Genomic DNA, 12,028 nt, shown 5'->3' with positions numbered 1-12,028 from the left:
ACAACAAAAAAACAATATGCACAGTAAAAAAGTGATCAAAGGTTTTGCAAGTGTCAACAGTAAACAAGTTACCCTATAAATTCTCCATCTTGTCTCAACTAAAAACTAAATCCAACCTTATCTGCTACATATAGCAATCAATGAATAAAATAAAATCGAATACAAACATACTCCAACCTCCACAGATCCACAATCTGGATTAAATCCTGGGTTCTATGAGACTCCTTCTGCTGTGTAAGCGATCATTCTTAACTCAGACAAAGATGATGGCGCCCAGCAAATGTGCTAACTTAGCTCCCTCAGAGCTTTGCTGTATTCATAGGCAAATGTTTGGTTAGATACCAGATGGCACACCCTCAGTAAGCAATGGAATAAGGATAGGGAAGGGGGTGGAAAAGCTTTTTAACTCTACACTACAAAATTGTATGAAATAAAAGTGCAGCACTGGAATTTTAACTGGCTGCAGCTCAGCAATAACAATTTTTCAACACAACATAAATATTAACAAAAATCTAAATATTCAGCTTAAGTCATGAAAGACTGATATTCTGTTTCATCCTAATTAAAATTATGTTGCATATAGGTTATGTTGCAAAGAGACATTTAGAATACTAAGGAGATGATCAGTTTTGCTTAGGTGTGAAAGGACAAGCAGTAACAAAGATGGTTATTTGAACTTCTTTTGATACTTTGCAAAGTTGGAGAGCAATTTACAAATGCATATGAATCCCTGTATTTGTCAGAATTGCAATATTTCTTAACACCTATCTTTTGGTAAAAGTCCATTCCTGAATTCTGCTTTTGTTAACCATAAGCTATGAAACAATGTGAATAAACATGATCTTTTTGTTGCTGATTCTGAAAAAATGGCATCCACAGACATCACCGATTCACTTATTTCAGTCATGTGAGCAATCTGCTATTTCCAGATCTTAATTCATGAAAATGCATGTGTTGATTTATCAATGTAGCTAGAGGTCAAAATTAGTTGTCAATTATTTATTCAGGGTGGCACAGATTTAACACTGGTGGGATGATATAGAACGACTTTTGATCTAGAATTCAAATTAACAACCCTGGTACATATGTTCTTTAACATACAGTATGTTGGGCTTCCCTTCTTTTCATATTACTATGCAGACAGATGGTCACCTGAAGTAAACAATCATTATGCCTAAACTTATCACAAAGTCATAGAGGTATAAAACATGGAAACAGGCCCTTTGGCCCACTGTCCATGCTAACCATCAAGCACTGATTTTTACACTAATCAACACAAAAGGAACAACTTATAGCAGCCAATTAACCTACCAACCACATTTCTTTGGGATGTGATTTCTCTGGGGCCGAAGCAGCTAGTGGAACCCACAAAGTCACTGGGAAAACATGGAAACTCCTAGCTGCTGGGACTTAGCATATAACACTAGAAGTCAGACTCAAACTCAGATCTCAAGCACAATGAGGAAGTGGCTCTACTAGCACTGAGTTTGAATTTAATATTTTAAACTAATTCATGCTAAAAGAAATCTCAATAATTTTTTGTGTACAATTTGTGTTACTGATACATGTTCTTCAGCAGTGAGTTGTTTCTCTCTACATTAAGTATCAATGATTTGCTATGAACTTTAACTACTTACACCATTCAAAAACTTAACACCATTTCATGACTGCTAGCTAATGACCTGTAAACTGTAATGGACTATTCACAGACTTGAGCCAAGTGCAGACTGGGGTCAGGCAAGTGATGTTTAATTGCTCATTCCTTGCTGCAATGCTACATCTCACCTCTAATAAAGTTTCCCACTGGAGTGAAGTTAATCTATAGGATGAATGAATGTGATTAAGCCTTGTTCCACTGAAAGGTCACTCCAAACTCAGTCACTGAATTACAAGTACACAGATGACCAAACTCCTACCAACGATGTTAACCATTCACTTAAGTACAATGAGAAGATGGGCCTTAAACTAAACATCTGTAAGGCAAAGATCCTCCAGGAGTCTGAACCCACAGAACAATACCATCCATTCACGATCAAAACCCATGCAAAGAATCTGGGGAAAAAAGATAACATTCTACATTTTGGAAGCTACAACTCAGTTATGGTGGACATCAATGACAAATCTCACCACTGAATACAGAAGTGTATTATCACTAGCTTTTATGATGTGAACTTTGTGTTTTGCGGCACAGTACACACAGACATAAACTTATTATAAATTACAAAATAAATAAATAGTGCAAAGAAAAACAAGTGCATCAACTCCAGCGCACTAGGCACACTTCAGGTGACACTAGAGAAATACCATCAATGTTGTTTCTAAAATATTCTCTCTATAAACAGATTAGATAATCAAATATTAGTCTCCTCTCCCAGATTAACACCTGCAGCATCAAGGCTCTGAACATAATCATTCAGCTTCAAAAGGTGGCCGACAATATCAATGTATTTGATGCCCGATTCTAAAAAAACACATTCTATTCAGAATATTCTCATAATGTTCTCTCAAAAAATTTTCATAGCTTGGACAGGGCTGAGACCCTGTTCCCAGTTATGCTTCCTGTCAAAGAATATCAGTACACTAGTACAGGATTTATGCGTTACGTTGGGTGAGGCCAAGAGAATTGATTTCAGGGCCGATATTAGTTTGAATTCCAATAGACATGAGGAGGAATGCAGGCGACAAGTCCAAACAGTGAGTAGTTAAAATAATAGTTAAAATTCATGAACTATTCATAACTATTCATGAATAGTTAAAATAAAGCAAATGTTTGTATCTTCTTTAAAATATACTGTCCAGCTCAGGAGGCATTGGTAAATATCCCACACTCTAGAAGTCCATTTAAATTATTCTGATGCAATGCAAAATACCTTGCTTTATACAATTATCTTAGAGGGAAATCATAAAATAATAAACTGTATATACTGAACTACAGACTGAAGTTATGAAGATTTAAGTTTTCTTATTATACAGTGAATACACTATCAGTAAACTTAGCTGCAATTTATATGGAACTGTCTGTATGTATCTCTATAGCTCTTAGGGGTCTCAAAGTTCCTGAGATCTGTACAGGTAAATGCATACATAATAGAGACACACATACAAATGCAGAAATGTAGCATTGCCAAAATTTCAAGAATTTCAGCTGATTTCAAGAAATTTCTATTGCTGGATTTCATATAAAATCCAACAGAAAAGTGCCAAATCCACACAATTTCTCAGCAATTAAGCTGAATGAGACTGTCTTTTGATTTTAACTTACTAGGAAGTTTACATGATCAATTAACACTATTCAATGTTTTACTGACAGTTTGCAGCCAGTTTCATGAGTATAGTCTCTGATTTAAGTAAACGCAATATAACTGCTGATTTAGTGGGCAAGGATCTGACAAAAACAATGGCTCACCAGTCCCTGAAGAGACAATATATGCATCCAGAAACTAACCAATATCTGAACAAAACTGAAAGCTAATCTTTATCTTGCACAATTAGAAAAGCAATATTTCATTTATCTGCATTGAAAATTTGCCAGGATTAAAGTTACAAACTTTTTGAAACAATGGGACATGCAGGTACTGAAACACAGCATGTCCAATTGTTGGTAAATACTGCATTAAAATTCTTCATGTATTTCAGTAAAGCAACCATGTCAGATTGAAACAACTTGCAAATAAAAAACACCACAGAATGGTACAACAGATTGGTTTTCCGGTTTAAGATGACACCAGTGAAGCTCAGCAATTGCTTGCTGGTAGCAAATAAAACAACTAAATACTTCAGTAATTACACTTATTCTGCTAAACGATCACTGCAAACTATAGACTGTAACTTCCCTATCAAAGTTGAGCTTTTAAACTGCCTATACAACCTGGCATTTTTGCAGTGGGAACTGAAGTCTTGAAGATGCAGGATGGCTGCGCCGTGGTGTGTATGGGCTGAATCAAGGCAGTGAAGTCCGGGCCAGAGAGCAGGGAATGAGCTAATATTTGGTAATTCCTGGAGCAAACTTGGAGACCATTCAATTTGGCAGAACCGAGGCAAGGTGAGCGGAGGTGATGCAGAGTTGAGGTGGTGGGGCCTGAGAGCCAAGAAAGACCCAAAGTTTGGTCAATTTAACCACCAAGCTGAATTGGAAGAGTTGGGTATGGGCTGTATTGAGGTGGTGGGGCACTGGCCCAAAAGCATATCGAAGCAGAGGTGTTTGTTGACTGCAGGCTACAGAGCCAATCCAACCCAATCAAAATCGCACAAAATAATGAAAAGTGTAACCAGAAACCAGAAACACATAAGACACGAACTGCAGAGTCCTCTAAAAACAAGTTTAATCTACAAAACTCGACCGTCAAGCTTAGCCCAAGACCCAAGAACCCTGCACCTTCCTCTGACAGCAGTGAACAAGAGGGAAAGGGAGGAAAACCAATCAAACACAGGCAGATGGCAATGAACACCTGCTCGCCTTCAGCTCTCATCTTCAATGCTTTTAATCTTGCTTGGCGCTATAATTGGCAAATTGGTCGAGAATTGGAGCAGATCATGGGTTCATGCTCTGCATTAGGCACACTAGGTTCTCAACCACACCAAATTTCTCAGTAAAATATATTTTAAAGATCAAGAAGTAGTTCATGAACTGTTTGCAGGACCTCAGTGTTAGCTGCATTGGTTGCTGGTTCCACCTTTATAGAGCAATATAATTATTATATTGATTTAAATCATGTAAGAGTGTTTGCTTATTTGAATCAGGTTTAAGCCTGGCCCTGGATTGCACTGTAGGAGTCCTGCACTATGGAAAGTGCTGTCTCATAAATGCAATATTAAACTGATGCCTTTATTACTAGGCTGAACTATTCAAAGTAGTGAAGATTTCATTCAGCAATTCAACTGGCAATTTACTTATTTCCATCTGCTAATTGTCTGCTATATTAGTCTGCCTAATAGTCATTACATTCCAGAAATAATAAAGGTTCTTACATAAGGAAAATATGTTCAATATTTTCTATCTTTCATTGGGAAAACAATCCTGATCTGTAGCACAAAAATGCACATTAATATACAATGTATGGAATAACAGGGCACCGAGCATTTAAATCTCACTCCATGTTTCCAAGGAGACGGCAAATAACTGCAAAATATTTCTCCAGTGTGAGAGATCACAGAAGGCAGATCTTGTCCTTTTCATCACGGCAGATGCAAAGTATTTTGGACAGCCAATTGTGAGCGAGTTGCCTAGATGCCCTTTCAACAAAGCTTGACACTACACAAACAATGCAAGGAATTGCAAGGCAACACTTTAGTATTAATTGATTATTGCCTCAGTTTATTATTTGAGCTGATTATAGAGAGTGGTCTAATAAAATGCTGCTGATACTTCAAAACAAAAAGTATTTTTTCTCTTTATAACCAATTTCAGTTTTATTTCTGAACAGATTGACAGTCATGATACAAGAGGGCACTACACATTAAATCCTTGTACCCAATCCAACCTATTCCCCCACTACTATTTCTACAACATTGCAGGTTTATTTCCCTCAAATATCTAATAATATTCCTTTTAAAACAAATGGTCATTCACACTTCCACTCTCCCCAGAAGCAGCATGTTTAAAATCATTATCACTTGCTTGGTATAAACATTCTTTTTCATGCTGCCCAAGCACTTTTCAAATGCTTAAATCTTTATGCCCTGGTCTTTGTGTCACTGTGGTGGCCAGTGCTATCATGTTTGCTGTTGTGTGCTGGGGCAGCAGGCTGAGAGTAGCAGACACCAACAGAATCAACAAACTCATTCGTAAGGCCAGTGATGTTGTGGGGGTGGAACTCTGATGGTGGTGTCTGAAAAGAGGATGCTGTTCAAGTTGCATGCCATCTTGGACAATGACTCCCATCCACTCCATAATGTACTGGTTAGGCATAGGAGTACATTCAGCCAGAGACTTATTCCACCGAGATGTAACACTGAGCGTTATAGGAAGTCATTCTTACCTGCGGCCATCAAACTTTACAACTCCTCCCTCGGAGTGTCAGACACCCTGAGCCAATAGGCTGGTCCTAAATTTATTTCCACATGGCATGATTAACATTATTATTTTATTATTTATGGTTTTATATTGCTATACTTCTTCACTATTCTTGGTTGATGCAGCTGTAACAAAACCCATTTTCCCTTGGAATCAATAAAGTATGTCTGTCTGTCCTTGTATAATCCAATAATGATAATATGAATGACTTCTTTGTCTTCTGATGCAACTTCCTAGGCTCTTTATCGAGAATTACTTCAGTGGAATGATTTATTCTTCATAATTCCTGTCTGGGACAATGTACTAGCATTGATTGGTATTACTGCTTATGTTTTTTTGCTATTGAAAGACACTTACAACTTGCAAAGATGTTGATTGAAAATTATAGAAGTATGATTAAGTATTTTTAGAGGTTTGACAACAGAACAACATTACTGATTACACCAAATATGACAATGATTATCATTGATTATCTGAGCAGAATAAACTATTTTACACTAGTTTTGTTTGGGTACAGGTAAGAATAAAAATGTTGTATTTCAATTATTATAACGTAATCCAACCTGTAAGTTATTGTGCAGTAAATAATTTAATTATCTATCTTGCTTCTTTCAGATATTTGAAGATGAATCTAAACCAAACTGAGCACAATAGTGTAATATTGCTTACAGCAAGAGGCAGTGCAACAGCTATACTATAACAATTTTTCAATCTCTATCATAAACTTCAGAGGGGTATTCTTGGTGACTGAGGGTCCTGTGGCCTTCTTGATGCCTTCATACATGCATCATGCATCCCCTGTGACTGCAGTGGACTGCACAAGTTCAACCAGTAGTTGCTGGTGCAGAAGCCAGCAGTTTTCCGGGCCTTGCTTCTTGTGGCCTTAAGAGTATCTTGGGTGCTGGTGTTGAGATCATCCTTGTAGGCAAGAAAGGCTCACCTTTTTAACATTCTTCTACTTCCTCCCAGCTTTCCTCATACCAGTCTGTTTGTGTGCATTCTCTCTTACCAAATGCAGTAAAGGCTGAGTTGCAGATAGCACAATGGAGGCTGCCACACCATTTTCAAAGTAGTCAATGAACTTATGCATTCACTCAGCACTGAATGCTTGGCAAGTGCTGATGCAAAGTTGACCCTTCCTCTTAGAATGGTGCAGCTCCTTTGGTGCAATCCTCACTTTGTTGCTAAAAGGAAGTGGCCAATGTTACAATCTGCGCTGTGATAGCCACTGCTGATAAGGATACTTCTGAGATCTGCACACCTGGTAATGACAAGGTCTACTTGAGGCCGGTGGCAAGATTGTGGTTATCTCCATGAAATTTTGTGAAGCTCCTTGCACTAGAAATGTGTGTTGATCATGCATAGTTCATGGTAAGACCACAGTTCTAGCAGCCTCTGTCCATTTTAGTCCAAATAGGCCCAAACAGCTGGGCCAGGCCTCACTGTCAAACTTTTATTCTAGCACTGAAATCTCCCAACAGGCATAACCCTTCAGTGCTGGGTATCTTGGACAATGCTTCATCCACTGTCCCCAAATAGGCAGAGAGTGAAGATTCTGTCTGGCCCCACAATGGGGGCTCAACAGCTGCACACCGCAAAGCTTTCACCATATATTCTTGGCTCAGCCTGAGACTTCCCTTGCTAGAAGACAGTTTTGACTCTCTAGTTGTCTGCCAGATGAGTCTTCTGAACTCAGGCAATATCAATATCAATCCGCAGAGTTTTTTGTCTATGATGACAGTCTTCATCGATCTATTGGATGTCATTCATGAACCCTGGATACATAGTCTGACTCCAACTTACGATATGAAGAGCTGGAATCTTCTTGGCTCCCAATAGGTTTACCTGGTGCAAAATTTTAAGCCTACTTGTTGATATTAGCCTTGAAACTCCACACACCCAATGAAACAGGCAGGGCATGGAAGGAGTGCACCTTACTATCTGGAGGTTTCCCAGCTTGAGGCTGGTGGTAGCTGTCCAATGAGATTCAATCATTTCTCCCACTGTCAGAAGTGACCCCTGGTGCTCATTCCTACACCAATTGGTGTGAACTTAGAACTTGTAACTGCCACGTCTTGAGTTGTACCGAGGTCTTGTAATATCACTGGTGTGACCTCTCCAGGGTACTACAAGCACAGGCAGGTAATTATGGAGACCTTGGACTGCCCAGGTAAAAGATCCTCCTCTTGGCCTGCTGATCTAATCCAAAGGAAAGGTAGGACTGATACAATTTGGTACCAGCAAGGCTGCAAGAGTTGCCAGGAGGAGGCACAGTTACCTTAGGAGCTGTCAGGGTTTACTCTGTTAGGCTTCATCTGCCCCAAGACTAACCTACAAGGCAGTGGGCCATTTTCACATGGCTAGGGCACAGTTGATGGATGCTCAAGGAGTGTCCATGGACCCAAGGAGCAGTTTGGGGTTTGATGTTCCAACTGCTGTTTTCTGTGTGAGCAGTCTCATAGCTTTTGCGTGAAGGAAGGGGTGTGAGGTTTGGAGCTTGCAATCTTTGTTTCTTTTTTCTCTTCGTGTGGGGAGCGGTTTGGTGTCTTTTCTCTTTTCTGTATTTCACAGCTATCTGGAGAAGACAACTATCAGAGTTGTATTGTACATGCATATTTTGATAACAAAAAGAAACTTTGAACCCTGACAATTCCGAGGGTTTGGAATCAGAGTTCCACTTCTCCTGAATGAATCGTTTGCCAAGGCTAACAAGCTCTGGCTGTCTGCATTTGGAGTCAGAGTTGCCATTCTCTTCAACTGGCTGCCAACCAAGGCTAATGAGCGCAGTCTGCCTCACAGACTCCAATGCTCTAGGCTGAAATAACATAGCCACTGCAGGGCTCCATCCCTAAAAAAGGTTGAGAGCCCAGCAGGTGGCAGGGACAAGCCCAACAGCCCATGGAGCAGCAACGTTTCAGTGGCTCTAACATCATAGCATCCAGTTATGAACAAGAACACTTGAAGCCACTGTGGGGACAGACAAGACTGGAGACAGCTGAATGCAACACCCAAAAAAGGGGCTGGGAACTACCGAATGCCAGCCCACCCCTTTGAAGTCTAAGATTAGAGTAGTCATATCTAAACAAGGCAAGCAGCTTTAATGTGGGCTGAGCACTACATAGAGTTGTACTCAGCCCAGACTGTGATCGCAAGTGCTGCACTTAGGGCTATCCCAGATCTACCAGTCACAGAGAAGCAAGATGCATTGCCAACACCTGAAGAATCAGCAAAGCCAGTGATTATCTCACTTGTGGGAAGGCACCTGAAAATGAAAGAGTCCTTCCATAAGTTTTAAAGAGTGTCAAACCAGCTTTGCTACACCATCTGCAAAAGCCCCTGTCTCTGCTGGGAGAAAGGCTACATACAAGACATGCAAGATGCCGATATTGTCACCTTGTACAAGCAAGGTGATTGCAGTGACCATAACAACTATTGTGGTATCTCCCTCTTCAGTATCGCGGGAAAGGCCTTTGCCTGAGTTGTTTTTGTATGGCTGCAGCACCTTGCCCAACATGTCTACCCTGAGTCACTGTGTTATTATAGAGTGGGCAGATCTGCTAAGGATACAATCTCCTTATTACGCCAGGTGCAGGAGAAATACTGACAGCAACAAAAACCACTTTTCACTGCATTCATTGACTTGACAAAGGTGTTTGAGCTGGTCAGCAGAAGTGGGGTCTTCAGGTTGCTGCAAAGGATAGGCTGCCCTCCAAAACTGCTGGGCATGAATACTTCTTCTAATGAAGACATGCACAGTACTGTCTGCTTTAACTGTGCAACCTCAGAAGCCTTCCCAGTGAGAAGCGGAGTAAAGCAAGACTATGCTTTGGCACTGACATTCTTTGGCATCTTCTTCGCCATGCTACTTCAGTATTGTTTTGGCAAATGTGCTGAGGGTGTCTACCTACATTCCAAAGCTGATGGCAAACTCTTCAATATTGCTCATTTTCACTCCATGACCAAGATCCGAGAGGTCTTCTTTCTCAAACTGTTGTTCGCTGATGACGTAGCACTGACTTCCCACACAGAAGCCCAACTATAGTATCTCAATGACTACCTGTTATATGCGTGCAAGAAGCTTGGGCTGGTCATCGACTTGAAGAAGACAAATATCATGGCTCAAACCACTGACTCCCTCCCATCTATCACCATCAATGATCATGCTCAGAAAGTGGGTGATTCCTTCACCTATCTTGGGTCAACCATCACAAACACTCTGGCTGAAGCTAGATTGAACAAGAGAATGTGAAGCAACAGCCATTTGACTGCAACTACAAAACTGCGTGCATACCAAGCCTGTGTTTTTGGCACTTTTCTCTTTAGCAGTGAAGACTGGATAATCTACTCTGGTCAAGAGAAGAAACTGAAAGCTTTCACTTATGGTGCTTCAGGATCCTGCACATACCTTGGCAGGACAGAGCCACTAATACAATGTGTAGGCATCCCAGCATGTTCGCTCTGCTTAGCCAGATGCAGCTCAGATGATTAAGACATGTGAGGCAAACAGGCTGTAGTCCAATCCCAAAAGACCTGCTTTATAAGCAGCTGGCAGAAGGTGCACACCCAGCTGGTCACACACAACTTTGCTTCAAAGATGTCTGCAAAAAGGATATGAAGCTGGCCAGCATCGATGTGAACAGTTGGGAAGACATAGCAGATGACTGGGCCGCCTGGAGTCTGGCAGTTCAAGAAGGTGTGCAAAAAGCAAAAAGTACCTGTATCAACAAGCTGGCTGTCAAGAGGGCTCAATGGAAGAAGAGTGCTGCTCAAACCACATGCCTGTCTTCCTTCACCCGCAGCCAGTGTGGAAGAGACTGCTACTCTAGAGTGGGACTTCTCAGTTACTCTAGAAAGAGCACCACCATGAGCTGACTGTTACCGTGTGCTACCCACCATATTTTGAGCCAGAAAGATGCCAACTGAACTATCATAAACTATTTTCATTCAAGGACTTACAAACTTATAGATCAAGAAATACATCTCAGGTAATTTTTTATGACTATTTTTAACTTGTCTATTCATCTGCTTAGCATTTTGTTGACTTGAAGATTTGAAAAATTTTATTCTTAGATGCCTTAATTATAAAAATAAAACCTAATGTTAAACATATTGTTGGAAGTGTTCTCTAACAGAATGAAGAACTGGAAAGTATTTAAAAAGTAACCAGTAGCATGATCAGATTGCGTTTGTTTGTAACGCAATAAACATGGCTATAACTGCCAGAACATTAAGTTGATGTTATAACTCTATTTATTGTAATGAAACTTATCAATTTCTGCAGTGGTTCATGGTGCACTACAGTGTTAAGTGTCTACAAAGGATCACTGTACTCAACAGCAGTGCCACTCCAATGGCAATATCTATTGCGGAAGGAAGAACAATTGAAAACAAATGAATCAAATTCATACGTAAAATGGCATACTTTAAAGTTTTTGATATGTAGCATTCAATAGCTACCAGATTATCAGCATAATACATGCAAACTGCTGGAGGAGCACAGCAGGTCAAGCAACATCTATGAAAATCAATGAATAGTTGATGATTCAGGCCAAGACCTTCTTCCGCCGAGTTCCTCCAGCAGTTTGTTCATGGCTCCCCCAGCATTTTGTGCCTGCCGAGCTCCTCCAGCTTTTTGTGCCTGCTGAGCTCCCCCAGCAGTTTGTGTTTGCGACCTCCTCCAGCATTTTGTACAGCTGAGCTCCCCCAACATTTTGTGCCTGTTGAGCTCCTCCAACAGTTTGTGTTTGCGACCTCCTCCAGCATTTTGTGCCTGTCCACCTCCTCCAGCATTTTGTACTTGCCGAGCTCCTCCAGCATTTTGTACTGCCAAGCTAGTTAACATATTAATTTTAACTATTTCCACCCCCCTGATACCCTGAATATCTTCCCTATCTGTCTAATATGGTATTGAAGTTCCTGTGTGTCATAGATACTGAAAACAAAAGACTATCCCACTGTTACTTAAAATCAAAAATTTTATATTGTTAGGTGTAATTGGATAAAATGTGAATAAGT

The 12,028-nt window shown here is 40.3% G+C and overlaps 1 protein-coding gene across 1 annotated transcript in view; it reads right to left on the bottom strand.

Moving 5' to 3' along the window:
- plekhg4 (pleckstrin homology domain containing, family G (with RhoGef domain) member 4) overlaps window positions 1-12,028 on the bottom strand; it is a 176,607-nt gene that overhangs the window by 74,953 nt on the left and 89,626 nt on the right. The gene's annotated exons all lie outside the window — the stretch shown is intronic.

The sequence above is a fragment of the Hypanus sabinus genome, chromosome 17 (assembly GCF_030144855.1).
Source record: "Hypanus sabinus isolate sHypSab1 chromosome 17, sHypSab1.hap1, whole genome shotgun sequence".
Taxonomy (NCBI): domain Eukaryota; kingdom Metazoa; phylum Chordata; class Chondrichthyes; order Myliobatiformes; family Dasyatidae; genus Hypanus; species Hypanus sabinus.
The sequence above is the reverse complement of the archived record's forward strand: the minus strand, read 5'-3'. Positions and strand labels throughout refer to the sequence as shown.